Below are 27,626 nucleotides of genomic sequence, written 5' to 3'. Positions count from 1 at the left end.
AAATGTCACTGCTATTTTGCTTTTTGTACAATAATGATTGTGTGCAACTTGTTATTCATGCCACAATCCATGGTAACCAAATAGTTTAATCTTAGTTACTCCATGTTTTGAATTTCATGCTTAGAGATCAAGAATAAAATCTGACCAAACTGTTTAATCTTGGTAGATAAGTAGATAGGTAGAGTAAATAAAAGGAGCTCAACAATTTAATATGAGCCCTTGGATATAACAAGGATAGATTTAGATAGATTTCTATTGTAAAAGAAAAAGTTTTGATAAGGGTTTTCCAGTTTAAGTGCACCCTAATTAAGAGTAGAAAAAATGCTAGGATGAGTAGGTGGGTAAGTAATTGGATGGTTGAATAATTATGATGAATGATTAGTTGAAATCATATCATTTACTTTCATCATCAAGTTACTGAAGTATGGATGACAATGAAACAATTATAAATTCAAGTGATTAATTTCCCCCATTCATTTTACTTTTTCACTAATTTCCCACAAGCAAAAATCAAAGTGCCTAAAACTTTAAGTTAAAGGGGCTTAGATCATTTCTCTAACTTTTGGAGGGACCAGACCCTTGGTCAATAACTTATAATGTTTAAGTACTACAAACCCCTTACCAAGATTCATTTCTTCCATAGCACAATTCATCTCACCTAAAAATCCCTTTTCCTAAGGTGAAATTATCATTTGCCTAGGGAAAGTAATTAATCCTACACATAACCCCTTCTATCCACAAAAAACCCACAAAAAGCATTAAGCCTAAGTTATGATGTGTAAATATGGATGTATAGATAAATATCAAAAACATTATACTTAGCGCAATTTGCTTTTCCACTTCTATTTCATATTAACTTTAACTTTTATTATATTTATCTCTCGAAAAATAAACCCCTTTCCCGTATATTTAATTAAAATCCCAAATGTTAAATATCCCACCTCCTAGTTGAAATATAAACCATAATAGTAAATAATGAAATGGATTAATTAGTCAATCAACAACTAATTAAGAGCCATAACCCCCCACCAAACCAAAAAGGATTAATTAATGAAATAGTGATTAATTAATAACCTTCCTCCAATCATATTGCCCCTGACGTCATTAATCCACCCTAACCTCTAATTAAAATCTAGTCGAGCCCCTCCATTAACTCCTCGATCAAATCACACTCCCGATCACTGTATGATCTGATCCCTTCAGTTCTAATGTCACTCAATGAATGGCAACGGGCATACCTCTTGATTTGAAAATCACTTGTGAGTGATCTCAGTTAATTAATTAGTGAATGAAGGTATTACAGACTCATGTGTTGGTGTGTCTCTATGTTATCTTAGGTAATGGATCAATAAGATTGTAAAATACATAGTTACTGAAAAACAGTAAGAGAAACACAGCAAGCAAAAACAAAACACAACAAATTAATAAGGAGTTCACCCAATTCTCCTAGGCTACATCTTCGGTCCAGCTTTCAGTGGTGGCCTTCTTTCATTATGTTTTTTAAGCAGAGCTTTTATAGTGAGGAGCTCAATTTGAGTCTCCTGAAACAGATGATTCTTAGTAGGGTGGTTCTTGGATTCCCCAAGCCACTAGAGTACATAGACTCCCCATTACTAAGTCTCGACCTCAACTAGTCTGAAAGAGATGAGTCCAATTTGGTACTCGGTTCTTGACAGATACCCTCACAGGGATTGCTTGAACCTCTCAAGCCTGGTTCTGTCTGCTTGATGCTACCTTAGCTCTGTAGGTCATCTTGGCTCTCTGTTCTCTACTTCTTGCTTCGCTCTCTGTTATGTCTCCTTCTTTTTTTCTCATTATCCTTTGTCTCTATTCTCTATTCATGGCTTAAAGCCAATTTTTCTTATGATTGTTCGCTTCCTCTTCAACCTCTTCAGATCACCTGCTGCTATTCGCTTGGAGTTCCCTGCCTTTGTGTCATCGCCACTGTGTAACGTCTCACAGGGAAGTGGCCACTTGTCCTCTCACGAAGTGAGCAACAACTCTTCCTTGATGGTTCATTATTTTGGTTACTCTGCGAAATGATTCATTCACCAGCTCAGCGATCAAATCAGACTTCAAATTCCATATGTTGTAGCTTATTTTCTCCCGTCGAATCCGGTTTCCCATCAGGCGCAATCTCTGCCATCAGATTTGGGGCCTCTAGATCCTATGATTATTGCTCTTACCGCATGGTTGACTTGCTCGACCATTATCCTATGTTGAGAGGCGGTTTTCTCTCTCATCCACTGGACACGCATCAATCAACGTATGGAATCACTTGTTCCCCTGCCAAATATGCTACCGCCTAAAACGCCTCTGATATTCCACCAGTTTTGGGTTGTAGGACCTGCCTTTTGCTTTAGCGCTTTTCCCATGGTTCTCTAGCTTCCGTTGTGACCAAGCACTAGGGGCTTCTCCATTTCGAGGGGTTTTGCCCAGCGATACATGATTGCGTTAATCGCATATCAGAAACACCTCTGTTTTCTGATCTGAGCTTCCCAATTGCTAGTTTTGTGCCACTACATGGTCTCCATGGGCCTCGGTCAGTGCTATTTGAATGAGGTGCTCATCGTTGCTCGCTGGCTACCAACTGCCATGATAGAGAGGTTATTTCTGATAGCTTCGTTGTTTACAAGTTTTTGAAGTTTGTCATAAATTTGAAACAGTCATAGAACTCTAATCATTTTCATGGATCCAATTCAGATCACGGCCTTCCTACTAAAAAAGCTTTTGGACCACCAGAAGTTGGTTTTCAAGCATCGACTAAGTGAGGGTACAACTGTCTCACTTGTCCAATCTCTATCCATTTTGCACTGCTCGTCTTTGAACCCTTGATCCCAATTCTAAGGTACTCAACATCTCCCCTGTGCAACATCCTTACCTTCCTATCCAGAACTGTGTCTTCCTGCAATTCATTAAGATATTCAGGTAACACATCATCAATAGAAGGAAATTGACTCTGTTCTTCAGGATCCTCAATTAGTGAAGGTTCGAACAATCTCAATCAATCTACATTCACGACTGAGTAGATTTGCATGTAAGTTGGTAGATCAAGGCGAAAAGCATTCTCACCAATCTTCTCAAGTATCTTGAAAGGTCCATACCTGATAGGATTTAGCTTTTTACCTTCACCTTGCATTTTGTCCTTGCTGATATACAACTAGACCTGGTCACCAACTTGGAAACTATGCTCCATATGATGCTTGTCATGCCTTGCCTTGTATTTGGCTTGGCCCTTTTCCAGCTATTCTTGCACTGCCCGGTGGATCTCTTGGAATTGTTCAATGAACCTAGTTGCCCTATCCACATCACTATGTACCTCAACTATGGTGTCTTTACCAAAGACAAAATCCAAAGGAGACCTTGGTGTGAAACCAAAATAGGTCTCAAAAGGAGATCTCTGTGTAGAAGAATGTTTTTCTCAGTTGTAAGCATGCTGCACATAACACAAATGTTCATCCTAAAGCTTAGGATGTTTACTGCACTATCCCCTGAGCAACTGGATCACTGTCATGTTGACTACTTCAGTCTGGCCATCTGTTTTTGGATGAAAAGTTGTGATTTTCTTCCGTTTGGTGTCCATTAGTTCCCACAGACTCGGCCAAAACTTTCCCACAAATCGGGTGTCTCAATCAGATACAATGGAAGTGGGTAATCCAAAATGAACACATACATGTTGAAAGAACAATTTTAGAGCTTATTCAGCTATAATTTTATGAAACCAACTCAAGAAAAGATAGAAAATATAGATCAACGCCTTAGAATTTAGCATCTTCGAGTGGGTAACCTCCTTTACATTACATAAATGAACAATTCTTGGATGATTCAAATGACAAAACCTCCTTTCTATATATAGGAGTCTAAGGAGTCACAATATAATCCAGCTGACCTAACAATAATAATATAAAGCCACAAAAATAACAATAGAGGGATTCTATGGGGCACAGTAATAACAATATGGGGGAAATAGGGGCACAACAATATTAATAAGGGGTATAACTACAATATTAATGGGCTAATCACTAGTATTATAGGGACCCAACATGCCCCTCTCCTTCAAAAAAGTTTTTTCCTCAATGTCTGAGTAGTTCTGGATACTTTTGCATAAAATTCTCATCCTCCCATGTGGAATCTTCAGTGGATAAGTTCTTGAACTTGATAAGATACTCTGAAATTGCTCGATTTCGTAGCTGTCGAGTTCTTGTTTCTGTGACTGCTTCCGGTTCCAATATAATTTTTCCTTCCTCATCAAGTTCTGGCAATATTGTTTGAAATAGTAGCTTGTCACCTATAACCTTCTTTAAACATGAAACATGGAAAACTAGGTACAATCGAGAAGCTGCAGGAAGCTCCAATTTGTATGCCATAGTACCAATTATTTCCAACACCTTGTACAGACCATAATACTTTGGTGATAATTTATTATACTTCTTAGCTTGCTTGAGGGACATTTGCTTATATGGTTGTAGCCGTAGGAATACCCAATCACCTACATCAAAACTTCTTTCACTGCGATGTTGATATGCCTGTTGTTTCATTCTATTCTGTGCCAACACGAGGTTATCCTTTAAGAGTTGGAGGACTTGTTGTTGATGTTCGATGTGATGTTCCACTGCCTGAACCTTAGAATTTTCTCTTAAATATGATGTGAGGGATGGTGGTTGATACCCATAAAGTGCCATAAATGGGGTCATTTTTGTTTCTGTATGGAAGGAAGTGTTATACCACCATTCAGCCAGAGGCAACCATTTGATGCATTATGTATGTTTATCAGATACAAAGAAACGAATATATCCTTCCAAACATTTGTTTACTATCTCAGTTTGCCCATCAGATTGAGGATGATAAGATGAGCTATGAGCTAACTGAGTACCAAGACAAGAAAATAATTCTGTCCAAAAATTTCCAGTGTAAATGGGATCTCTGTCACTTACAATAATCTTTGGGTTTCCACGTAGCTTTTGAATTGTTTCCATAAATGCAGTAGAAACTGTACTGGCTTTAAATGGATTTGATAATGCACAAAAGTGTGCATACTTGGTAAGTCTGTCAACTACCACCATGATGACACTCTTTCCCTTAGACTTGGGTAAACCTGTGATAAAATCCATTGAAACCTCCTCCCAACATTGGCTTGGAATGGATAAAGGTTGTAATAGACCCGATGTCTTAATTGTTTCAACTTTATTTTGTTGGCAAACCAAACATTCCGCCACAAACTTTTGAATATCTGATTTAAGGCCATCCCAAAAAAATTCTTTCTTAACCCTGTGGTAAGTTTTTAGAAATCTTGAGTGCCCTCCTAAGGGAGAAGTGTGCTATTCCATAAGAATCTTTTGTTTTAGTTGGGAATTCTTATAGAGGTATAAGCGATCTTTGTACCATAACGAATTGTTTTGCCAACTAAATGTATCAGACGTACTGGAATCTTGTTGTAACTTTCGAATAAGTTCCCACACTTCTTCATCATTCTTCCATTCCTCCCTTGCTTCGTTTATCCAATCTGGTTTGATAATAGAAATGGCGCACAACAATGCTTCCACATCCTCATCCTTTCTTGAGAGTGCATCTGCCACCACATTTTGCTTCCCTTTTTTGTAGATGATTTCAAAGTCATAACCCAACATCTTTGTGACCCACTTTTGTTGCTCTTTAGAGGATAATATTTGTTCTAAAAAGTATTTAAGGCTATCATGATTCGTTTTTACCTTGAAGTGTCTTCACATTAGGTAGGGTCGCCATTTCTTAAGTGTAAGGAGTATTTCCAACATTTCCTTCTCATAAATAGCTTTGCTTAAAAACTTTCCCTTGATTGGACGACTTTCAAAAGCAATGGGTCTTTCATCTTGCATTAGAACAACACCAATTCCATTTCCTGAAGCATCACATTCCACAATAAAGGTTTTTGTGAAGTCTGGTGTAGCTAAGATCGGTGCTTGGCACATTGCCTCTTTAAGATGTTCAAAGGCCTTTGTTGCTTCCACAGTCCATGAAAATTCATCTTTCTTCAATAATGTTGTTAGAGGTGCTGCTATTCTCCCATAATTCTTAACAAACTTGCGATAATACCTTGTCAACCCGAGAAATCCTCGCAGATGCTTTATGGATGTGGGGATTTTCCATTCCTAAATGGCTTTAATTTTGCTAGGGTCTGCCTTAACTCCTTCATGAGCTACAATATTTCCCAGATATTCCACCTCCTAGACTCCAAAGAAACATTTGGATCTTTTTGTATATAATTGTTTGTCCTCCAATAGTTGTATCACCCTGTCAACATGTTCAACATGATCCTTCCAAGACTTGTTGTAGATTAGTATATCATCAAAAAATACTAACACAAATTTTCTAAGGAATGGTTTGAAAATTGAATTCATCAAACCTTGAAATGTTGAAGGTGCATTGGTAAGGCCAAAAGGCATGACCAAAAATTCATAATGACCCCCATGAGTTCTAAATGTTGTTTTCGGAATGTCTTCAATCTTCATTCTGATTTGATGATATCCCGAACGAAGATCCAACTTGGTGAAGTAAATTGATCCATGCAATTCATCCAGTAATTCATCAATGATAGGAATGGGGAACTTATCTTTAATAGTGAGCTTGTTGAGCTCCCTATAATCTGGACACATGTGCGATGATCCATCCTTCTTGTGCACCAATGCTACTAGAGCAGAGAAAGAACTTTGACTCGGTTGAATTATACCAACGTCTAGCATTTCTGCAACCATACATTCAATTTCACTCTTTTGGACACAGGGATATCTGTACGGCCTGATGTTTGGAGGAACACTTCCTGGAATCAGATGAATAGCATGATCATGATCACACATAGATGGGAGACCTTTGGGAGTGTTAAATACCTTGGAATGATTGTCCAGGACTTTTTGGATATCTAGAGAAATAGATGATTCCGATGTGGAAACATATAGCGAACATAATTGTGCAATTACACCTCTTTGCTCCTATTTTAGAAGCTTTGTCATACCATTAGAGCTGATTATCTTTCCTGGTTTCCCTGTAATACCCCTTAATTCAACTTCCTTTCCTTTCGTAGAAAATTTGATGAAAAGTTCTTAAAAATTAAAATCTATTGTACCCAAGGATTGTAGCCATTGGACTCCTAGTACAACATCAGCACCTCCCATTGGAATGGAAAGCATTGGGCTAGTCAATACATATTCTCCCATGGATAGCTTGACATTATGGGACTTTCCAGAGCAATTTATTGTTCCTCCATTTGCAATCATCACTTGACACTCTGGTGCTAGATATAGGAACAATTCAATTCTTTTGCTACCTTACAATGAATAAAATTGTGGATGCTTCTTGAATCAATCAACACTATTACCTTTTTCTTCTTGATTTGTCCTTCTATCTTGATGGTTTGAGGACTGGTAATTCCCACCAATGCATTACAAGATATGTTCGGATTTATTTTTTCTTCATCTAGGCTTTTTTCCTGGAGTATATCCTCTTCTTTTGACCTTTCTTTCTCCTTTTCTTCTTCCTCTTCACAATCTATGTAGAATAATTTCTTCTCAGCACACTTGTGACCTTTAGTGTATTTGCTATCACAACTGTAACAAAGACCTTTTGATCTTTTTTCTTCCAATTGTTGTGGTGTCAACCTTATAGGTTGTGGAAGACTAGGGGCAACAACACTTCTGTGTTTATAGTTGTGAGTGGTATGCTTCCTGGTTGCCATAATTTTGCTTTCCATTTTTCTTGCTAACCTGAATTCCTTCTCTAATGAATCAGGTTCCCAAAGGCGAACATCATGTTGGATATTATCCTTTAAAGACCCTATCAACACATCAATCCTATGCTCCTCTGGAATATCTTCTACCCTTATGTTCAATTTTTGGAACTCCTTAATGTGCTCCATTATTGAACCCTTTTGTTTGAGACTTATCAATTGGCTAAAAAAAGTGTTGCTTTTTGTATCCTCATAATGTGCTATCAATTCTTCTCTAAAAATTTCCCAAGTGATAAATTGTTTACGAGAGCAAAGCTATTGATACCATACAAATTGATTTGGTTCCAAATATAAAGTTGCCATACGTACCTTTTGTGTGTTTTGCACATTATTGAAATCGAAGAATTGGTCCATCTGTAATATCCATGTGGCGAGATCATTGCCATCAAACTTCCTCATATCGATTTTTGGAATATGGTGAGTCTTCAATCCAACATTAGAGTCTATGGAATCATGATTAACATTTCTTTTGTTCTCATCATGAGTTTCCTTTAGTACCCTTTCCCCCTTAGTGACCATTTCTTGTAGCAACTTATTCATATTCATCTTCAATTCTTCCATCTTATCATCCATGCCATCAATTTTAGCTTCTACGCCTTTCTTTAAACAATTCATCTTAGCTTCTACACCTTTCTTTAAAACATCCATCTTAGCTTCTACATCTTTCCTTAAACCATCCATCTTAGATTCTGTTGCTTTTTGTGCAAGTGACACTTGTTGCACTTGTTCTTGTAATTTTGATATATCATATAGCATTTCTTTTTCTTCTTCATGAGTCATGCTAGAGCTTTCAGGTTCCTTACTAGGTGTTTGCATTTTCTTTCCTCGAGGCATCAGTTACCAATAATAATGCTCTATTATGCCCTTTCAATTCCTTCGAAATAAATTTTCAAACCAAGCTTAAGCAAAAATTTAAGAAAATCTACACACCTTTTTTCACTTTGTAGGAGCTTGATATTGCCTCTGATGTATCTCTGTACTTTCCAATCATCTAGTTCTAAATTTTTGACTTGATGTAGCCCTTTGTGTCCTATTTCCAATGCCACAAGTCTGACCCAAATTGGATTCTCCAAGGAAGAGTTATGAGAAATCTCCCACAGTGACTTGATTATAGACTAGTTCAGTAGAGCGAACTTGTATGACGTGCCACAACTCACTGTTTCGACCTTTGGATCTGAAAAATGCATACAAGAAACTACACTCCATTCTCTTTTTGTACCTTCTAATGAAATTTCAATCCGATCCCTAGAGAGAAAGTTATGATGATTTTCCCTAGGTCACCTGTTTGGAATGTAATTAAGGAGTCTGCAAAAAGACCAACTTCCTCAAATCATATCTCCGCAAATATAGCACGAGAAGCTCTGAAATTCAGACCCGAGGTTCAGCGTGATTTCTTCTCAAATGAGTTTTTTTTGTAACTTTTGAAATGTTGCAGAAAACAATTTATAGTGAAAATGCCACGATGACCTGTTTGGAGCAGCGAAACCCTAGAATCCAAAGCTCTGATACCAAATGTTATGAAACCAGCTCAAGAAAAGATAGAAAAGATAGATCAACGCCTTAGAATTCAGCCTCTTCGAGGGGTCAACCTCCTTTACATTACATAAATGAACAATTCTTGGATGATTCAAATGACAAAACCTCCTTTCTATATATAGGAGTCTAAGGAGTCACAATATAATCCAGCCGACCTAACAATAATAATATAAAGCCACAAAAATAACAATAGAGGGATTCTATGGGGCATAGTAATAACAATATGGGGGCAATAGGGGCACAACAATATTAATAAGGGGTATAACTACAATAGTAATGGGGTAATCACTAGTACTATAGGGACCCAACATATAATCTATTTATTACAAGGTATCAAAATACACATTTTGCTAAAGCTATCCACAACAACATACAAATAATCATGACCTTTCCTAGATTTAAGCAGTCCTCCAAGAAAGTCCATAGACACACTTTCCCAAGGATGAGAGGGAACTGGTAATGGAGTGTACAAGCCTAGTTTTCTATTGTTGGGCTTGCTTTTAGCACACATATTACACCCTCTTACATATCTAGAAACAACCTCGTTCATTTTCGGCCAATAAGAAGATCTTTGCAGCTGTGAAACTGTTTTCCTTATGCCAAAGTGACCTGGTATTAGAGAAGTGTGTGCTTCTCGAATTATCTTTACTCTTTCAATTTGTGGAATGCATAGCTTCCCACAATGATATAGGAGTCATTCCTTTACATGATAATCTGATTCTTCTACTCGTTTTCCTTGACTTAAAGTTGCATATACATTTTTAAAGTCTATATCTTGAGCATATTGTTCAATGTAGCTTTCATGTAACACAAAATTATGCTTAAGTATAGTAGATACATTTATAATGGGTCTAGATAGCATATCTGCAACTTTATTTTGTATGCCCTTTTAATATTTGATGACTAAATGAAACTATTGTAGAAAACCCATCCATCTATAGTGTCTTTATTGTTGCAACTTAGTTTGGGAGTGTAGATATTGAAGTGGTTGATGATCAATATGTATTACTGTCTCTTTGCCCATTAAGTAATGTTTCGAGTTTTTCACACTCTGTACTAATGCATACAATTCTTTGTCATTTGTAGGATAGTTAACTACTACAGAATTAAATGTCTCAGAATGATAACATATGGGTTTATTGTGGTGTGTAAACACTGCTCCCATGGCATAGTCACTGGCATCCATTTGGATCTCAAATGGTCTTTGAAGGTCAAACAGTGCTAGTAATGGTGTTGTACTATTCTTTTCTTTCAAGGTGTCGAAGGCTTTCTGTTGTTTACCTCCCCACTAAAACACCTTGTCCAATCCTGTTAAAGCATGTAAGCGAGCTGCAATTGAGGAAAAGTTAGAAATGAACTTTCTCCAATATTGTGCTACTCCTAAGAAGCTCCTAACTTTTGTAGTAGATCTGGGTTTAGGCCAGTTTACAATGAGTGCCACCTTAGAGGGATCTATATTTAATTCACCACCCCCTACTATATGCCCCAAATAATTCAGAGATGTTTTGCCAAATTCACATTTTGAGAGTTTAACATAAAGTTTCTCTTTTCAAAACATCTAGTGTCTGATTAACATGCTTTAAATGTTCTTCCCATGTTTTTCTAAATATAAAAATGTCATCCAGATACACAATAAAAAAATCATCAAGAAATGGTCTGAGTACATCATTCATTAATCTCATGAAAGTGGTCTGAGTACATCATTCATTAATCTCATGAAAGTAGCGAGAGCATTAGTTAAGCCAAAAGGCATAACCAGCCACTCATACAATCCCTGCTTTGTCTTGAAATAAGTCTTCCATGCATCATGTTTTGCAACTCTGACATGATGATATCCACCATGCAAGTCAACTTGGAAAAATAAACGGCTTCTTTCAATTGATCTAACAGATCATCTATGCGAGGAAGGGGATAACGATTTTTGTCTGTTATCTTATTCAGTGCTTGGTAATCAACGCACATTCTCCACGAGCCATCTTTCTTTCTCACTAAAACGATTGGTGACCCAAATGGTGATGTGCTAGGTTTGATGAACACCTTCTCGAGCAACTCCTACACTTGCTTCTTGATTTCTATGTTCTCTAAAGTGGACAACCTATACATTCCAATGTTAGGCAATGGAGCATCTTGCTACAAAATAATATCATGCACTATTTCCTTTTTGGGTGGCTGACCTTTAGGCTCTTGAAACAAGATATCATACTATAAAACAACTTTTTCTAAATCATCTTGTTGTTCAGCATTACAACCCTCAAATACATTGGTTTTATCAGGTTTCTTTTTGTTTACAACCATCAGTAAGAATTGTTTGCATGAATTGATCATTCTTTTCATCTGCCCTACGTTTATGGGAGTATAATTATTCTTGAGCTTATGAGCTCTTACAAAGTATTTGATTCCATCTTTAACGAGTAGATACTTGTTCTCAGCTCTATAGAAAATAGCTTTTATGTCATACAAGTAAGGACTTCCTAAAACAATTCCACATATATCTAAAGGAATTATGTCTAACTCAACCTCATCTACAAATGTTGACCCAAAAGAAAACTTGAGTTTGCACTATCTAGTCACTTGTAGTTGTGATTTATCATTTAACCATCCTAATGGGTATGGTTCCTTGTGAGGTGTAGTTAGTAATCCCAACTTCTTTACAATTGCTTCAGAAATTAAATTTACTTGTGAGCCACTATCAAACAAAGTATCAATCTTTTGATGTTTGGAAATAACTCGAATATGGAAAAGCTCATGTCTTTTTCTCTCATTTTCTTCATCAATAGTAGATTGTGCAGAATTACTAATATATGCTTCAGAATTCTTACCTTTTATACCTGTGGTTGCAATAGTTGTTTCATCTCCTGAGTCTGACCCCAAATCTTTCTGAATAGCTGCAGAAGTCTTCTTCTTCTTCTTGCCCTCGAACTTCTTAGGTCTCAACTCCAGATGTAGAATCCAACAATGCTCATCATCATGCCCCTCCTTATTACAGTGAGTGAATGAGGATTTTCTTTTCTGTACAATGTTAGCCTTCCTTGCTTTCTATTTCTACTTTCTTTTCTCCTTATTCTTGCTTGCAGTGGGTTGGGATGATCCCCCAACTCCTGGACTTCCATTCTTTCCTCTAGCTTCTAGATGAGTAGCTTGAAAAGATACCTCATCTATACTAGTGGGATTAAACATGAGGATAGTGTGCCTCATGTAGCTGTGTAGACCACCAATGTACTTCATCAGAGTCTCAGGTGAGTCTAGTGAGATTCCTAGAATCAATGCTCTCTTCCTAAATCCTTGGGTGTAACCTTGTACGCTTTTCCCTTTCAATTGTCGAAGATTTTTCCAGCTCATCATGCCTTGCTTCATGTATGCCAATGGATAGAACTGCTTTTTAATTGCAGAAACAAATTCACTCCAAACAGAAATAGTCTTACCATGTCTCTTCATGTCAAATTGGGTCATGCCTTCCCACCAAACTAAGGTAGTGACTCTAAGGCGTAGGCTTTCCAACTGAATATTTCTCTTGTCTGAATCAATAATTTACACTCTGCAATAAACATCAATTTGTCTAATCCAATTGTCCATCTTTTCTGCATTCAACTCTCCATCATATATAAGTAAATCAAATTTAACATCTAGTTTAATCAAAAATGCCTTCTTTTTATGTTCAGGGCTATTAGGAGGTGTGAGAAAGCCTTCTTATTTCCCTTTGCCTTTTGATTGGTCATGGAGGAGAGACTCATCTTCTCCTTTATCTTGCTTGGAGCCTGATGTATCTTCATCCTTGTGTTTTCTAAAGTCCCTATACATTTCCTCTACCATGGACCTTATGGCTGGGAAACTATCTATGAATTGAGGGTATGGCCCCACAAAACCTTCCTCTGACATTTTCTTTTGAGGATAAACTCTCCCAAGTTCAAGATTAGTTTCGACCAACTCTCCTTCTCCTAACTTTAGCTTTGATCTAGTTAGCATTCAACAACTAAATCCAGCACAAGCTTGTCTAACCTTAACAGCCTAAGGCTCTGATACCACTTGATCTGAAAATCACTCGTGAGTGATCTTAGTTAATTAATTAATGAATGAAGGTATTACAGACTCATGTTCTGGTGTGTGTCTATCTTATCTTAGGCAAAAAATCAATAAGATTGCAAAATACACAAACACTGGAAAACAGTAAGAGAAACACAACAAGCAAAGACAAAACACAACAAATTAATAAGAAGTTCAACCAATTCTCCTAGGCTACGTCTCCAGTCTAGCTTTCAGTGGTGCCATTATTTTATTATGTCTTTTAAGCAGAGTTTTTACAGTGAGGAGCTCAATTGAGTCTCGTGAAACAAATAATGCTTAGTAGGGTGGTTCCTGGATTCCTCAAGCCACTAGAGTACACAGACTCCCCCTTACTAAGTCTCAACCTCAACTGGTCTGAATGGTATGAGTCCAATTTGGTATTCAGTTCCCAATAGATATCCTCATAGGGATTGCTTGAACCTCTCAAGCCTGGTTTTGTTTGCTCGATGCTGCCTTAGCTCTGCAGGTTAGCTCGACTCTCTGTTCTCTGCTTCTTGCTACTCTTTTTCTGTCTCCTTCTTCTTTTGTCACTATCCTTTATCTTTGTTCTGTGCTCATGGCTTAGAGCCAATTTGTCTTATGACTGTTCGCTTCCTCTTCCACCTCTCCAGATCACCTGCTACTTTTCGCTTGGAATTCCCTGCCTCTGTGTCATCGCCACTGCATAACATCTCACAGGGAAATGCATGCTTTTCCTCTCACGAACTGAGCATCGGCTCTTCCTTGACGGTTTTTTATTTTAGTTACTCTACGAAATGATTCATCCACCAACTCAGTGGTCAAATCGGACTTCAAATTCCATATGTCATAGTTATTTTCTCCCGTCAAATTCGGTTTCCCATCAGGCACAATCTCCGTTGTTAGATCTGGGGCCTCCAGATCCTACGGTTATCGCTCTTGTCACGCGGTTGACTTGCTCGACCATTAACCCATGATGAGAGGTGGTTTTCTCTCTCATCCACTAGACACGCGTCAATCAACGTATGGAATCACTCGTTCTCTTGCCAAATCTGCTTACTGCCTAAAACACCGCCGATTTTCCATCGATTTTGGGGCGCAGGACCCGCCTTTCGCTTTAGCACTTTTCCCATAGTTCTCTAGCTTCCCTTATGATCGAGTTCTCGGGGCTTCTCCATTTTGAGGGGTTTTTCCCAACAATGCGCAATTAGCACTTTGCACTAATCGTGCATTAGAAATGGCCTCCGTTTTATGATCTAAGCTTCCCAATTGCTACTTTTGTGCCACTACGCAGTCTCCATGGGCCTCAGTCAGGGCACTTTGACCGAGGTCCTCATCGTTCCTCATTGGCTACCAACTGCCATTTTACAGAGGTTATTTCTAATAGCTTCATTGTTTACAATTTTTTGAAGTTTGTCATAAATTTGAAACAGTCATAGAACTCTAATAATTTTCATGGATCCAATCCAGATCACCTCTCCCAATACTGCCAAGTCCCCAAAAGAGGTGCGATAGATTCCACTTACCACCTCTACTTACCACCTTCACTACATGACAAAATGTCACCTCTGTCAATTGGCGCCAATTGTCGATTTTCCATTATACCCGCCAAAATCATTGACTTTGTAGATAAACCAAAAATACTCATTATTTTTGTTTTTACCAAGGAAAAATACTTTCTTTTCTCCATGCAAACGTAGAGTATGTTTGAACTGGAAACCCACTACCAACCGTCAACCTCTCGAAGCTGCTGAACTCCAAATTACCATTACAAACCCATGCGCTCCCTGTGAACAGTGCACCATTACCATTAATCCATTCAAACAACCAAAACCAGGTTTTTACCCTATTTTCATGCCAAACCTGAGCTAAATTGATTTAAAAATTAAGTAGTTTAGTAAGTTAAGTTTTCTGATAGTCCTAAGATACTTTGTTATAATCCAATTTGTCCATATTTCCCTAAAATTCTTTTCCCCCGTCCTTGAATCCAGAAGAACCAAGGATGGATGCCCCAATTGCTTTGAATGTCATGCCAACTACTACTCCCCACAGAGATTTAGACCACCTTCCACTTGTAGACAAAGATTCCCAAATAAAGGGCACCTTAGTCTCAAAATCCCCCCTCAAACTTTTCTGCAATTATAGAGACCAGTACCTAAACCATGCCGACTCCATTGGACTTTGGGAACCAGGGTTACCTAATTACCAGTTCTCCAGTGTGCAAGTGTTCCCGGAAATTGTACATTACAATCACATGAACTACGACCCTATCCAAAGGGCAGTAAGAGGTCCTTACTAGTCTGTTCTGTTTACTATCACTACTTAATCCATTAACCAGATGCTCCAATTATAGTGAAGCCAAAACCTAACCCCTATTTCCATTGGAGACATGTTGAACAGATATCCTACCCTCACATCAATTAGACTGGCTCAGTTGTTTCAGGTTTTTATTAAAGAAGAAAAATATATCCCAAAGGACCCTCCTCCTTATATATGGACTATATTCTCCAACCCTGGTCGAGATATTATAGATATGATATTTGGTATACTAGGTTGCACCACTAGTGAATTCGTCAATAAGATCATAATATCCATCACGTTAATTTATTCTCTTGGCTAACCACCAACCATCATATTTGACTATGCAAAGTTTATTGATGATAGAATGCATGATCAATTTATGAGGTTGAAAAATGAAAGGGTGTTCAAATATTCCTCAGTTCTGTATCATTTATTCTTGTACTACTAGGTTGATAGGTTTCCAATTGTCCTCCAAAAGCTTGATACTAAAGGAAACCCAAAATAAGTGATCTTTTGGACTTCTTTGATTCATCAGTTTGATTCTCCGTACTCCTATACAGATTTCATAGACCTCTTTGTTTATCTTGTGACAACCATGCTTCTAGGGTACCCTCCACCTAGGATTAGTGCAAACATCGAGAGGGTCTTGCAATTTTCAAAGCAATACAAAATAGGGGATTGGCATTTGTACCAAAACCATACAAAAATTAGAATCTATGGATGTGAGTTACCACCTTACAAAATGCCAAAGTACCTCCCCATGAGACTATTTTCTTTGGAGTACTACAGGCAAATGATCAATTCTGATGAGGTGCATTTTGTCAAAACCAAGAAAAAGGCCCAACTAAGAATAAAAGATCATCTTGGCCCTTTCATTTGTAATAGTAGAAAAGAAAGAAAGGAGATAGATGAAATCCTCCAAAGGTTGAAATTAAAAAAGAGTTTCATGTGGATCTATGATCCCCACAAGTTTATTTGTAATAGGAGAAAAAAAAATAAGATATCTCCTTACATACACCATAGGATCCCAGAAATTGAACAATATGCCAATCGAAATGAATGGGTGGAAAACACATTAGTAGATCAAGATAGTACAGAGGTTGTCATTGACAACGTATTGATGGATTTAGATAGGAGGCTTGATGAAGATTTACTTGTACAGGTTCCTGGGGAAACTCAATCTCAAAGGCAGTCACAGGAACACAGTGGATAGACTTCAGAGCAGGTAGGACCATCAGGCCAACTAGGATCATCAGAGCAGGTATAATATTCAGAGAAACCTGAGATTTCAGAGGAGCTCAATAAAAAAAAACAAATTATGAACAATCCCCCCATTTTGTAGACTCCTCTAAGTGAGGAGAAAAATCCAAAAAGAGATAAATATGAGGCCACTCCTTCCACCATACATGTGAATCAAACCTATGTTAAGAGGAAAAGTTTAAACCCATTTTCTGAACAGGAATACACCGAGGAAACAACTGGCAACACAACGGCAGAAATAACTGATAGTGTGCATACTATCCCTTCAGGAGGTACACCATCTACCTCATAGTTTTAGGTATTAGAAAGGCAACAAAGCACGAAGGTATCTTCCTTCAAGGCTCCTTCTGGTCAAAGCATAGATATTAAAGAAAAATACAAGGAAATCAAAGCAAGAAATGAAAGATTAAAACTACAAAACTATGCACATTATTTAAGGATGGCGCCAACAAACCAGACAAGGCTGATGTCAGCCTTTGACATAAAGGAACGTAAGATGCAAATGAGATTTCTTAAGCCAACTATGCAACAACAAAGATAAATGGTTGACTATTTAAAAACTAATTTTGAATTTTTGGCAAAGGATATTCACCCAATTGATCAAATAGAGATACATAAGCAAATAGGTGAAATGGTCTCCTCCAGTTTGACTAACAATGCAACCACAGCTCATCAATTGTAGAACTCACTGAATAACACATCTGCACAACTTCAATTGGAAAAGGCCTCTTCTTAGGCCAAAGATACTAGAATAAAGACTTTGGAAGACTTGGTCATAATGCTAGGACATGATCCCAAGATGTCAAAGCAGCAGAGCAGTTGATACAGAATAAAAATGATGACATAGTTGCACTAAAGAAGCACCTCAATATCCCTCCTCTTCACCATCCTCAAAATGTTGAATTTATTGAAAAACAAAAGGAGGAAGAACTTATGGACCTAGTCCTTAAGTTGAATGATCAGTTAAAAGAAACTGAGAAAGAATTGGAGAATGTGATACAGTCTAAGAAGAGTGAGTTGACCACCACCCCTTAGATTGTAATACCTACAGTTTCTACAACAGTACCCTCCACCTTGGCAACTTCTTTGACACAAACAATTCCACCAACAATAGCATTTCCAGTAGTAGGTACTACTTCAGCCATAGGTACATCAACCAGTACATGGACAACAAAAAGAATAGAAGAATTGGTTAAGGCTACAAATAAATGAGTATCCATGCCACAAAACTGAAGAAGCTCAAAGAGCAAGTGACAAGTTTGGAAACAGGTTGTGAACTTGCACAGATTCAACATAAAGAAGAAGCAAGGAAAAACCAAAGGATGGTGGAAAGAATAAGAATCCTTGAAAAGGATTTGACACTAGAAAAGCCATTGGGAGATATCAAGGACATACTATGGACCAATATCATTGATTCCATCAATGATATTTGGCCTTCCATATAGGTTATTTTTTAGCAAACTGAATTAGTCAAAATAGCCATGGAAGCCATACAAAAGACAAAGGAAGAACTGGGAGACAAACCTGAGGATGAAAATCAGTTGATAGATTTTTTGAACTCGATGAATTAGAGATTCAAGACATAATAGCAACCATTATTGAGATAAAGAAGGTTCTTACTAAAAGGAACCTAATTCTTAATTTGGAGAAAAGATGTCAAAGTATTCAAGCAGAGATTGACAACTTTATGTTAAAATATGGCATTTTGAGAGAAAAGGGACTTCCTAGTCCTCTGGTCATACATGAAAAATTAATGACACAGGAAGATTACATTGAAAGATTGAATAAACAGGCCAGGAACCAAGCCAGTTCTTCAGGAGTAAAAGCATTACCTACAAGAAAAGTACTTTATGATAGCCTGGAGAATTTGTTCTACATAGAACATGAAATAAAGCACTTGTTCACCTGCAAACCAAATTTTGCCAAATATACAAAATCTGATGAAATCTACAAGAAAATGATCAGAATAAAATTACCAGATAGTGAATGGTGGACCAATTTGACAGATTTACTATAGTAAACCTAGAGGGTAAAGATAACTACCAGGTGAAAACAGGTAATACAAGATTAATCAGCACAAGTAAAGAGTATAAGTAGGTCAAAGATAAGAGTGAAATCTAGAACATAACTACCAAAGCAACTGCAAGAGCCAAATCCGAATTCTAGTAGCTAGTACATTCACAAATAAAGGGACAACAAGCAATCAACTCTCCATCTGTCTCTATCTTCGCGTTGAAGACATTTTTTATTTCCTAGAATAATTCTCATATGGTTATGAGATATCTTTTATTAAATTTTTTACAAATACTTCACAAGTTGAAGTAATTAGGGTGGATTAAAAAGAATTTCTAAATACATTTTGTTTTAAGCTAAGGATCTATTGTACTCAAGACTGGACTAGTTTACTAGATTATGAAATAAAGTTGAGGACATTTCACTTGATTCTTATGCACATTTGGAACAAATAAGTATCATTTTCTCATGTTTAAATATTAAATTCTCTTTATTTTATTAATTATTCATATGTGTTACTTATAAAATCTTAAAAGAAAACAAGAAATGATATCATCAGAACTAGCTTAAGTGCTCTCTATTTTAATTGTTTGCTTTATTTATGTTTTCTTCTAAACTGCCTTGGTCTAGAGATTCTTAATTGCCTCCTTACTTCCATAGTTTATCCCCCTTTTGGCCCACAGTATAGGATTCTTAATTTCCCTTTGCTACTGGCTATCCTTCCCTTCTTCATCCCAATCCCGATTAAGGATTCTTCATTGCCCTTGGTCCTGGTTAGGACTTTCCATTCATTGGAACCTGCAGATTTGCTCTTGTTGTGTTAGCCCTGTGGACTCTTACCTCAGTGATATATCAAATCCAATTAAACCTTTCTTGACTTACTCCATATCCCAATGTCCTAAATATTTGCTCTGCCCATCTGTGTTCTTAATTTCACCACCCAATAAAAACAAACAACCTTGAACATTAAGAGCTAGTTTGAAATCTTGTTTAAACAAAGTTAAATTTTAAAGAGGGAGCCCTATCTAGACTTAGGCTAGCTAGAACATGAGTCTAAAATATTTGTTTGTGGTTACCTTAGGCCATTCCTTCTTTAATAACTTCTAAGGAAAAACCTGAGTGATAACATCGTGGCAATAATACTGGGGACTCAAAACCCTCAGTTTTTATAAACCTTTGAGGAATTCAAATTTTTAATTTTAAGCATCTTAAGGGTAATTAGAAGTTATTTCTTAAAATAATCTTCATAAAAAACAAAAAATAATCATAAAAAACTCAAAATCTAGCTTTAGGGAGGACTCACTATACTAGGGCTAACCATGATCCAAATGTTCCCCCTGTATTTGAAAATACCAACCTTATTCCGAGAATAATCAAAAGACAGGAAATTTCAGTAAGTCCTAGACCTGTTTTTAGATCCAATTCATGCCTTGCTAAGTGGTTATTCATTGAAGACATCCCTTTTGATGAGTATTTTGGTCTCTCTCTGTTTAGAACCACATCTGATAGTGAACTGCTAGACATAGTCCTAGATCCAAAATTCACCAAAGACCTTGAAATCCAACAAGCCAACTTGTTAATTAACCAGAATCTTCTAAACTCCCCTTAGTCATCCCTTACCACTGATAGACACCCTAAACATTCTAAAATAGCCTCAACATATTTTAGCTCACCATCATTTCCACACACTTCTGAAAATCATCCTTCAACCTCATCTCCATTAATACCTTCAATCCTTCATCAACCCATCACTGTCACTCAAACACTTATTACCCCTATTACACAAAGTCCCATTTTTGTCCCAAACCCACCAGTAACCCCAACTCCTATTCTCAATCTTGTACAGCTTAGAGCTATGGCCCTTAGATATGCTCCCCTTGTGATGCTTGCTCCTCAAGGTGCCTTACCAATAGATTATCAAAGTAAAATTACCTCATTCGAAGGCACTAGAACATACACAACACAACAACACACTAAGAGAATGACAAATTATTTTGAACTGCACGCGATTGATATAGGATATGTCCAAATGAGAATCGTTTTCCAAAGTATAGCTAGAGAAGTGAGAACATGGTTTAGATGTTTTCCCCCTCAGAGCATAGATAGTTTAGAAGTCCTTTACCAACAATTCCTTAATATGTGGGAGAAGAAGAAGAACCCCCTTCAAATTCTATCTGAATATGAAAACCTTAAAAGGGGACCAAACGAAACTGTTCAAGACTACTATACCAAGTTTAACAACGTGTACAATGAAATCCCTCTTGACCTTAGACCTCCACCTCGTTTAGCCCTAATAAAGTTTACAGAGGGATTTGACACAGATATGGCTTTTAAAATTAGAGAAAGAAACCCCCCTATCCTTGAAGATATGTAAAGTGTAGTGGTGAGTGTAGAAGCTAATCTGCTATCTAAGAGAGCTAGAGTTAGAAATGAAATAAGAACACCTTTGGAAGAGGAAACTACACCTTTTGATCAAAAAATAGATGCTTTATCCAAAGGAATGGAAAGGTTTTTGGATAGAATAAAAGTCATTGAAAGGAAACCTCACTAGGATAACCAATAGGCCAATCTAGTGAGGAATCCAAAATTTAGGAAAAACCAGAACCAAAACACTGGTAAAAATGGTATGAATTAGAACATTAGACCACCTTTCCAAGAAAATTATGCTAAGAATTCCCACCAAGAAGACCCTGAGATAGACACTCGGATCAACCTTATGGGTTTAGATGACAAAGACACTATTTTTCTAACTCAGGATGATTAAGAATTATACATGCTTCAATAGTTATAAACTCAAACAGGAGAATCTTTCGACTATAAGCAAGGGTATGACTCTACTATTCTTGAAGTTCATAAATAGTACAACTTAAGAAGAAAGAAAAACACTGATGTTCAGGATCAGAATAAAAAAAAGGTAATACCTAACCAGCCTAAGAAAATAAAAGCTGAAAATAAAAATCTTCAAGCTACAAAAACCTTATAAATCCTTTCTAGACCATATCAAGATCCTCCTAGTCCCACCATTGAAGATGTAATAGATAACTAGCCTGCTAATGAGAAGCCTTCCACTTCAGTCCCCCTCAAAGGAACAGTGGAATAGCATCTAGAAATCATATTAGAAAATCTGGATAAAAACATCCCTAACAATGAAAAAAGACAAACATACTACTCAGAACTTTGGATCTAAAATTCCAATTATTCAAACAGATAAGTCCCCGTTGCATTTTAATTTGGGAGAAGAGGTGGCCAAACTCAAGATTTCAGTGCCTTTGACAGAATTGGTTAAACATGAAACTTACAAATCTCAAATTAGTAAATCTCTAAACTTCGTTGAAAATGAAGACTCTGTGAATTTATTTGATGATCAACCTGAGTTAATTTTTGAACCAGATGTTAACAGAAAGCCAGTTGAAGGAGGGATACCACCCTTCTACATAAGCCTTAAAATCCACAATAAAATCCTACATAATGCCATGCTTGACTTTGGCGCCTCACATAATCTTATGCCTACGTTTGTAATGGAAAAACTTAACTTGGATATAACCAAGCCTTATAAGGATCTCTTTTCCTTTGATTCAAGCCAAGTTAAGTGTTTAAGTCTTATAAAAGATTTTTGTGTCTCCCTAGTTCAATACCCTGTTAAGACCATACTTATGGACATAGTTGTTGCTGACATACCACTCAAGTATGGTATGCTGCTATTTAGATCTTGGGGCACCAAACTCTAGGAATCTCTACAACTGGACATGTCCTGTGCTACCATATCAGTCTTTGGACATCCCAAGGAGCTGTATAGAGAGAGTCTGATGAAGTATGTAGTGAGTTCCCACGAGAGACCTCAGAATTTTCCGATATACTCGATACATTCTGATATTGATTCCTTCATACTTTACAGCGATGAAAATAATCAAGAACACACTTCAATTAGTATAACAATAGAACCAAAAGAAATTGCAGTATTAAAGGAAATCAAAATGTCCAAATTCATGAAACATCAGATAAAAAAGATGATCTAGATACCTCAATCAAGAAGGATTCCACTACCCCAGACGAAAATTATGAGCATAAAATCCTGTGGCATCTTGAATTTGATGGTTCAATCAACAAATTAAGTGCAGGAGCAGGTGTATGGATTTACAAATTAGAAAACGATTATTCAAAAGGTCATGCCTACAAGTTGAACTTCAAATGTACAAGCAATATGGTCAAATATGAAGCAATTATGTTAGGTCTGAAACTTGTTAAAATCTTAGGAGCCATCAGAGTCTCTATCATGGGAGATTCTGAGTTAGTGATTAAAAAAATTAATGTTGCTTATATGACTAGAGATCCTAGACTAGGGTTTTATATAGGAACAGTCATAGAGATACTAAATACTTTCTTAGAAACCAAACTTGTTGTTATCCCCAGAAAAAACAACATGCAAGCTCACAACTTAGCCATGTTTGCTAGTACTTGTAAGCTTCCCTTTCAGCACAACCATTAGTACACTGTTGAGGTTAGGCACAGACCTTCCATTCCTGACAATTTAAATAACTTGCAAGTATTTGAGAATGATCAACAAATTAACAATTTTTTTAACATTAGATAATGAATTTGTAAATACCAACATAGACACAGACATAGCAGTAGATTTTGATTGCTCTGATAAAGTAGAAATTAACAAACTAGAAGATGATCATATAGATAGATTTCACCTTACAAAGTTTACTAAAGCAGAAATTCGAAACCTAAAATAGATGGAAATTGATGAAGTCATTGATGATGAAACCAAAGTCATAAACCTTAAAGACAATTTTCTACCCAAAGGGTTAAATCCTTTGGAGGACTTATTCGATTCGAATGATATTCCAAAAAATCCTAAAACGGAACCTTCGAAATTAGACATTGAGGAATGCAACATAGGATCCGAGGGGAATCCCAAACTAATAAAGTTGTCAAAATCATTACCTCCTTACGAAAAACTGAAATATATGGAACTGATAAAAGAATTCTAGGATGTTTTTTCCTAGAGTTATGAGGACCTAAAATCCTATGATACTAGCATAATACAACATACTATTCCATTAAAAGAAGATCAAAAGCCCTTTAGACAGAAGCTTAGAAGAATCGGCCCTGTTCTATTGACTTCTATTGAAAAGGAGATTAAGAGAATGTATGAAGCAATAATCATAGCACCTATTAGGTTCTCTGATTGGGTTTCCAATCTGGTACCCACTAGAAAGAAAACAGGTGAAATTAGGTTGTGTGTTGATCTTAGAAATCTAAATAAAGTTTCACTTAAGGATAACTATCCTCTTCCAAAAATGGATCACATATTACAGAGGGTAGTAAGTTCCTCCAGAAACTCACTGCTAGATGGGTTCTCTGGTTATAACCAAATCCTAGTCCACCCAGATGATCGGGCAAAGAATGCATTCACAACTCAATGGGGCACTTTCAAGTATGTGAAAATGCCATTTGGGTTAAGAAATGCAGGGGCCACTTTTCAAAGAGCAATGGACATAGCCTTTGCCAAAGAAATCCATGACTTCCAGGTAATTTAACTTGATGACCTCACAGTATTTTCTAAATCAGACCAACAACACCTAGATCATCTTAGGTAGGTCTTTATTAAATGCAAGAAATATGGAATTTCTCTAAATCCCAAAAAATCTTTATTTGGGTTGGAAGAAGGGAAATTATTAGGCCACATTATCTCCAAAGATGGGATCAGGATTGAACCAACAAGAATTGAAGCTGTTTTGCAGATACCACATCCCAGGAATATCAAAGAACTTCAAACATTTCTAGGAAAGATAAACTTTTTGAGGAGATTTATCTCTAATTTAGCTGAGTTAATTATATTACTAAACAATATGTTAAATAAATATTCGAATGTAAAATGGACTCTAGAGGCTAAAAGGTCATTTGAAGATATAAAGTTAGCCTTAACACAAACACCAATCCTCACCAGTCCAAAGTTTGATAGGGAATTTATCATATTTTCTTTTGCTTCAAAACACACAATTGTTGTAGTACTCTTGCAAAAAAATGATCAAGGTTTTTAATAGCCAATAACCTTCTTTAGTAAAGCCTTGAGAGATGGACCTTTAAAGTATAACATAATGGAGAAAGAAGATTTTTCTCTGGTTAAAGCCATAAAAGATTTCAAAGTTTATATTTTGTACTCCCATATAGTAGCTTATGTTCCCAACGCTGTAGTCAAGGACATTCTAATACAAGATGGACCTGATGGAAAAAGGGGAAAGTGGATAGCTACAATATTAAAGTATGCTTTAAAAATTAAACCTACAAAATTGATCAAAGGCCAAGGTTTGGCTAAGTTCATGGCTGAATCAAACTATCAAGCCCTAGACATAAACTTCATTGCAGAACTAGATAACAAAGAGGAGATGGTGACTCCACAGATCACCCAAGCCCCTACAAATTCACCATGGTATGCTAACATAATATATGTTCTACAAAATCTTGAAGCTCCTCCAGAGCTATCTAGAACTAAATGTAGGTTTTTAAAGATGAAATTTTTAAAGTTTTGCATAATTGATAATGCCTTATTTTGGAAAAATCATGAAGGCATATTGTTGAATTGTTTATTAAAGGAGGAATCTGATAAAATTTTGCAAGAATTTCATGCAAGTGATTGTGGGGGGCATCTCTATTGGAAAACAACAACTAATAAGATCTTGAGGGCTAGTTTTTACTAACCCACTCTGTTTGCTGATGTGAAAAAAATTGTAACCTCATGCCACAAATGTCAAATCTTTGAAGGAAGAAGAAAATTACTGCAATTACCTTTGAAACCTATATCAACTAAAACACCATTTTAGCAGTGGGGTCTTGAGTTCATTAGTGTAATTCATCCCCCTTCCTTTACCGAGAATAGATGGATCTTAACTGCCACAAATTATTTTACAAAATGGATAGAAGCCATTCGCTCAAGAAAAGCCGCCAATACTTTCATAATAGGTTTTCTTGAGGCCAAAATTCTATCCAATTTGGTTGTCCCACTAAAATCATCACAGACAATGCTGCAGCCTTCAAATCAAAAAGGATGATTGACTTTTGCAATAAGTATCATATAACTCTTGGTCATTCCACAACCTACTATCCCCAAGGAAATAGAATTGCAAAATCATCCAATAATAGCCTAATGAATATTATCAAAAAATTATTGGAAGACAATAAGAAGACCTGGAATAAAAAATTAGTGAATGCTTTATGGGCAGATAGATTGACCACATAGAAATCTATTGGAACTAATCCCTATCAGCTAGTCTATGGAATGGAGGTTGTATTCCCATCTTCTTTGGGAACCCCAGTGATGAAATTACTCCAAGAAGCACAAGTCGAGCCCAATGACATTCAAAGAACGATCAACCAGACTATTCATTTGCAACAAACCAGAGAAAAATTCTACATCAAATCCCAAGTGGTGTAGGAGAAAATTAAGAAAGCATTTGACAAAAGAACCTAGGCAAAAAATTTATATCTAGGAGAAAAAGTACTGAAATGAGACTCAAGAAGGGAAGATAAAGGGAAACATGGGAATTTTTACTTCCTATGGAAAAGTCCATACATTATTTATGCTTTCAGAGGTAATAATGGCTATTTCCTTAAAGAATTGGATGGTGCAGAAGTAGAAGGAGGACCAATAAATGGTCAAATGATTAAAAACTATATGGAACCCAGTTACTGATTCCACTAATTTCTTGTACATAATATATCCTTCATAAAGTTCAGTGTGGATTGGATCGTAAACTTTGGAGTTGAAGCCCGAAGAGAAGGCCCTAAGCTTTAAAGTCTTACTGTCAATAAATATCAATAAAACAACAAAGTAAAATGGAAAGTTGCAAGATAAGACCACAGAAATTCAGAAGGCCATTGATCTACTAGTTCTTGACATTTCACCAGGAAATACCATCCCCAAGTGGAGCCATGTTCCTATACCAATAGGTGTCATAATTTTTGAACGACTGAGGTCAGGTATGTAATATGTACATACCTTTGCTTTTTGCAAATGTTTTCCATATTTGTAAAAATTAAAAAATATAAAGAGGGTATGTCGTAAAAGATAAATCAAAGGACAAAAAGAATAAGAGAAGGTAAAAATAAAAAATAAAAAAATATGAACCCACCCCCCCCCCCTAAAAAAAAAAAAAGAGGACCATGAAAGTGTGCAAGTCCAAATGCCACTGCGATTTTACTCTTTGTACAATAATGATTGTGTGCAACTTGTTATTCATGCCACAATCCATGGTAACCAAATAGTTTAATCTTGGTTAATCCATGTTTTGAATTTCATTCTTAGAGATAGAGAAGAAAGTCAGACCAAACTGTTTAATCCTGGTAGATAAGTAGATAGGTAGAGTAAATAAAAGGAGCTCAACAATTTAATCTGAGCCCTTGGATGTAACAAGGATAGATTTAGATAGATTTCTATTGTAAAATAATAATAAAAGAGTTTTGATAAGGGTTTTCCAGTTTAAGTGCACCCTAATAAAGAGTAGAAAAATGGTAGGATGAGTAGGTGGGTAAGTAATTGGATGGTTGCAGAATTATGATGAATGATTAGTTGAAATCATATCATTTACTTTCATCATCAAGTTACTGAAGTATGGATGACAATGGAATAATTATAAACTCAAGTGATTAATTTCCCCCATTCATTTTACCAGTTGACTAATTTCCCACAAGCAAAAATCAAAGTGCCTAAAACTTTAAGTTAAAGGGGCTCAGA

Source organism: Pinus tabuliformis, chromosome 1_1 (genome assembly GCF_031772625.1).
Source record: "Pinus tabuliformis cultivar Carrire ecotype Pingquan chromosome 1_1, CPIR1, whole genome shotgun sequence".
In the NCBI taxonomy this organism is placed as follows: Eukaryota; Viridiplantae; Streptophyta; class Pinopsida; order Pinales; family Pinaceae; genus Pinus; species Pinus tabuliformis.
This window is presented reverse-complemented; position numbering follows the sequence as displayed.